This window comes from Eurosta solidaginis, unplaced genomic scaffold, assembly GCF_040869045.1.
Source record: "Eurosta solidaginis isolate ZX-2024a unplaced genomic scaffold, ASM4086904v1 ctg00001390.1, whole genome shotgun sequence".
NCBI classification, from domain to species: domain Eukaryota; kingdom Metazoa; phylum Arthropoda; class Insecta; order Diptera; family Tephritidae; genus Eurosta; species Eurosta solidaginis.
This window is the reverse complement of record NW_027137108.1, coordinates 162344-168343: the sequence shown is the minus strand read 5'-3', so window position 1 is coordinate 168343 and position 6000 is coordinate 162344.

The following is a 6000-nucleotide window of genomic DNA, read 5'->3' as shown; positions in this document are numbered from 1 at the left end:
TTAGAGACGGTTTCCGATCTTAGGGGTAATAAAACAACAAAAACACCCAAAAGTCAGAGTTCGAATTCTAGGGAAAATTCTACGAAGCTTGGGGTTTACCAAGCAAGCGTACCAAAGTCGGCATGTAAGATGTGCAACAGTACAGAGCACAAATTACGAAATTGCCAAAAATTCCGTAGGTTGTCCACGTCAGGAAAAATTGAATTTATCAAAAACAATAGTTACTGTCTGAATTGTCTGTCGGGTGGACACACCGTGACACGATGCACTAGCCAATTCAATTGCATCACGTGCCACGCGAGGCACAACACCTTGCTCCATCTTCCGACAGCACAGCCAAAGACAACTCCTCAGAGGTGGACTCAAAACGCCACCGACAACACACCTTCAACCTCACAGCAGGCTAGGGCAAGGATGGCGTCTGAAAAAAGACAAGATAATGCTAATAACGTCTCTTCGTGTCATGCTAACACCACTAAAGGGGTGTTATTAGGAACAGCACGTGTTAATATACACTATAATGGAGTGAAATTTTCCGCCAGAGCGCTGATAGACTCTGGGTCAGAATGTTCTTTCATAACAGAAAGACTAAAAAAGCGAATAAATCTTCCATCCAAACGTCTGCATGTGCAAGTGTCAGGAATAAATAATACCCCATCTGCACAGGTAAAGGAATCATGTGTGATTACGTTAGGTTCGCTCACAGACCCCTTAGTGAGCATCGATACAGTGGTCCTAGTCCTGCCCCAATTAACAGGGGACCTTCCGACTTGCCAAGTGAGCGCAACGACTCGGCAAGCGTTCCCTGATCTGATTCTGGCGGATAAAAGGTTCTTCATTAATGAACCAGTCGATCTCATACTTGGAGGCGACATTTATCCCCAGATAATACTGAACGGTATAAGGAAGAACGTTCTAAATACGCTTCTCGCCCAAGAAACCGTCTTCGGTTGGATTCTAACTGGCCGTGCAGAAGTACCTCACCCAACTAATACACGGGTATCTTTTTTTAATGAAATCAGCCTAGACAAGCAACTAACCGCTTTCTGGGAACTTGAAAACGTACCTAAGAAAAGGGTACTTAACGAAGATAATGCCTATTGCGAGGAACTTTTCAGACTTACAACAGAAAGAAATTCCGATGGCAAATATACTGTCGCCCTTCCTTTTAAACCGGATTTTCCCAACAACATCTCCTTAGGGCCTTCCCTAAACGGCGTCTGCTCCCAATTCTACCGGAATGAGACGCGCCTAGCCAAGACACCGGCCCTACAGACAGAGTACAATAGGGTACTAGCGGAATATGAGACATTGGGACATATGTCAAAAGTTCCAAAGATCATACCACCCCACGTGACCGATTGCTACTTCTTACCCCATCATGCGGTTATAAAAGAGGAAAGCACCACGACCAAAGTTCGTGTGGTGTTCAACGCTTCGTGTCCCACATCCAATGGCACAAACCTAAACGACGTACTTTATACAGGCCCAGTGCTTCAGGCCGACTTAACGATTCTACTCCTGCGATGGAGATTCTTTAAATATGTTTTTAATAGCGACATCGAAAAGATGTACCGGCAGATATTGGTAAAGCCAAACCAAACACAATTCCAGAGAATAGTTTTTCGCAACAATCCTAGTGACCCTATCAGCGTCTACGAATTAAAGACAGTCACCTTTGGAGTCAATTGTGCTCCTTATCTGGCGATAAGGACACTGCACCAACTAGCAGACGACGTTGAAACTTCATTACCCATTGCCGCAGATATCTTACGGACAGGTATGTACGTCGATGACGTTCTAGCCGGGGGACATAGCATCGAATCCACACTCAAAGCTCGCGATGAAATCACAGATGCATTACAGTCCGCTGGTTTTTCCCTCCGCAAATGGACGTCAAATTGCTCAAGAATACTTAAAGGAATACCCAAACCTCATCTGCTCAACGAAGACTTTTTGGAATTCGAGGACACGAGTACGGTCAAGACCCTAGGTATTCGATGGAACGCGCATGCGGATTATTTTTACTTCACGGCAAAACCAATTGAAAATCGGGATATGTTAACGAAAAGGACAATACTTTCTGCAATCGCTAAACTTTTCGATCCCCTAGGTTGGCTCGCCCCAGTCGTCATTGTTGCAAAAATCATTATGCAAGACATTTGGCTAGAGGGGACTGACTGGGACGAACCAGTGTCGGCAGGAACCCTAGACCGATGGCATAATTTTATGCAGGAATACCCCTCCATTAACGGAATTCGTATCCCACGTTGGGTGTATTTTACGCCAACCAACGACGTTGAAATACACGGCTTTTGCGACGCCTCGGAAAAAGCTTACGCCGCGACAGTCTTTTTACGAGCAAAGATAAAGGATGAGGTCTACGTTAACCTATTAATAGCAAAAACAAGAGTAGCACCCGTTAAAACAGTTTCCTTACCCCGATTAGAGCTATGCGGTGCAGTGTTGCTGGCCGAAACCATCGAAGCAGTGCGTGAAAATCTGCATTTAGAAAATTTCAATCTACACCTATGGACAGACTCCACGATTGTTTTGGCATGGATAAGAAAACCCCCTTGTTCTTGGTCAACCTTTGTCGCTCATCGAGTAACGAAAATAGTAGAAAAGGTAGGAAACAAATCCTGGCACCACGTAGAATCCGCATCCAATCCTGCAGACCTGGCTAGCCGAGGACTATCAGCGAAGGAGTTAGTGAATAACTCTTTGTGGTGGCAGGGACCTTCTTGGTTACAAGAAGATAAGACAGAATGGCCAATACAAGAAAAGGACTATCGGACTAACATAGAGGAAAAACGGGTGCAGGTTCATACAACTTCAAAAATAAAAGAGAAAGACGACATCCTCGAACGGTTTTTCAATTTGTCCAGGGCCTTGAGGGTCATATCGTATGTTCGAAGATTTATCCAAAGAACCAATCCTAAGACAAAATCTTCCTTTAAACCGGCATCGCACTTCATTTCACCCGATGAAATCCAGGCCACGACAAGTCAGTTAATAGCTTTCTACCAACGGAGGCACTATACGGAGGAACTTTCGAGCTTAAATTCCGGGAAGCTCATCGGTTCAAAGAGTGAAATCCTCCCTCTTACCCCCCTTGTCGATGATAAGGGCATATTGAGGGTTGGCGGTCGTCTGTCAGGGGCCAAGGATCTTCCCTACAGTGAACGGCACCCGATCATTCTGCCGTATGACTGCCGGCTCACACGACTTCTTGTCCAGTTCATCCATAAAGACACCCTGCACGGGGAGAACCAACTTATGTTTCGTCGCCTACGCACACAATATTGGATCCCTAGGGTCAAAAATATGATCCGATCGGTCATACACAATTGCAAAACGTGCACAATATTCCGCAAGCGGACCCAAACCCAACTTATGGGAGACCTACCCTCAGAACGAACCACCTTTTCCCGGGCTTTCACCAATGCGGGAGTAGACTTTGCCGGACCATTTGACATCAAATCTTATAGTGGAAGAGGATGCCGCATGTCAGAGGGTTACGTCTGCCTCTTTGTTTGCTTTGCAACCAAGGCTATTCACTTGGAACCCACTAGTGACCTCGGCACTGCCGCATTCCTGGCAGCTTTCGACAGATTTGTTGCGCGGCGAGGATGTCCAAAGAACATCTACTCCGACAACGGAACCAATTTTGTCGGAGCCTCCAGAGCTCTCCGCTCAGAACTCAAAGCTTTCCTGGCGGACGCTCGCAACCAAACTCTATCTAAGTACAGTCACCAAAACCTGACATGGCATTTCATACCACCAGGAGCTCCTCACATGGGCGGGCTATGGGAGGCAGGGGTCAAAAGCTTCAAGAACCACTTCAAGAAGATCGCGTTGGATCACAAATTTACCCTTGAAGAGTTCAGCACACTACTTTGTCGAATCGAGTCCTGTCTCAATTCTCGACCGTTAAGCCCCTCCTCCAACGAGCCGTCTAATTTGGAGCCACTTACTCCAGGCCATTTCCTCGTTGGAGGCCACCTACTAGCGCCACCCGAGATCGACGTCAGCGAGAATCGCGCATCACTCGTCAATCGATGGGAAAAACTCAAGGCGCTGCATCAAACCTTCTGCAAACGGTGGAAAACGGAGTATCTCACCGAATTGCAGAAGCGCGTTAAGTGGAAGCATCCACAATCAAACCTCAAACAGGGAGACCTAGTCGTCATTAAGGAGGATAATCTGCCCCCCAACGAATGGAGACTAGGTCGGATAGCCACCCTTCATTATGGCCCCGATAACCGAGTTCGAGTCGTCGAACTGGATACGGCAAGGGGACAAACCACCAGACCAATCACGAAATTGGTCCTATTACCACCCTCCAGTGAGGGTGAGGGAGACTTGTAACTCCCAACCGCTCTAACAAACCCCGTATAACCCAGCTCTCGTTCACCCTGAACGAGGCCTACAACCCACTTAAACCCGCTCTCGTTCACCCCGAACGAGGCCAACAGAAGCCTAAAGCAGATAAACTATCTGCCACCGCATACCCCCCTAAAATAAAATTAACCCCGCTCTCGTTCACCCCGAACGAGGCCAACAGACCGCGCAACCCAGCTCTCGTCCACCCCGAACGAAGCCAACAATCCTAAATCAAACTCGTGGCGCAATCGGTAACACCAAACAACCAATCCAACAAGCAGAAGTTAATTTATCAAACAAAACACTACAAGCAATGAGTGAATTATTTGATGAAAACCTCAAGTCCTTTGCTACAAAAACTGAATTGACTGAAGTAACTAAAATTGTTTTAATTTCTATCATATTCTTTAATCGAAACTTTGCTTGTAATATTTTACTTGAATATATAAATAAACAGCCAGTCCCACTGATTTTATGGTATATGTTAAAAGGAAAAAATACGGCTATTATGATTCACGCTGCAATATGCAAGCCAAGTTTCAGCAGAGAGCTGGAAGTTTTAAAATAGTCAAAATTCCTTTAAGCAATATTTCAGCTCTTATGTAAAGATAATACGGTGTTAATCAGATGCAAATATACAGACCCACGTCTACCACAGATTGCATATGCATTCGGCCATGGCACGTGGACAACAGAATCCAACAACTAAGTGCAACTGATGCACTGCCCCGACATCCACATACATACAAATATTTACGTATATTTGAAATACAGTTCTCTAATGGTCACCTCCCACAGCACTACACATTAAGCGCATGAGAGGAGGTACCCATTGTTTCACAAAAAAAATAGTTACTCTTTTTAAGGGTCATTCAGTCTCAAAACAAGCTTGAACTTTTACAGAACTTTATTCGCATCTGCACAGAATTTCCTAAGAAAGAGTTCTAGAAATTGGATTTTAACAGGTTAGAAATTAAAAAAAAGGGGGGATTCCTAAAGCAATTTCCAAGGACAGCTCATTTGAAGATTTTAATTTGCAATTTTGATTGCATTTATTTTAAAAATAATAAAAGTTTGATAAAAGTATACTAAAATCAAATTCACTACGACTACATAGGGTAATTTTTGTAATACTTCCGTCTATTATAACTACGGCAATCTCACCTGACAGCACGGTAGTAATGAACGGTCCTTCATTTGAGCCATTCTAGCGCCCGCAAGGTTTCCGGTGTAAGTGGATCCATGGAGTCGAAATACACCAACTCTTTTAGGTCGAGTCCCTTTTGGGTTGCAACACAACGGTGCCTACGACAAGTAAGGAATGAGTTGGTATGACGCTCACAGTGGTCATTTTCTCTTTTAGCAACTTACCTAGGTTTGAAATCGGGTCCGTCTTCGTAAGCTGTTCCGGTTTATAAACGGAAGCACTGCCGGGGCGTGTACCTTCCGGCACGACTAGCACGCCCGGATCAATTACAAGACAACACCAGCAACTAACAATAGTGCAGCATCCATAACAGCAGCACCGTTCAACATTGTAGCCATAAGAATGTCGTGACCGGGGCAATATACGAAGCGTACATGACGTACCTACTTGAAGCGTCATGCCAATTG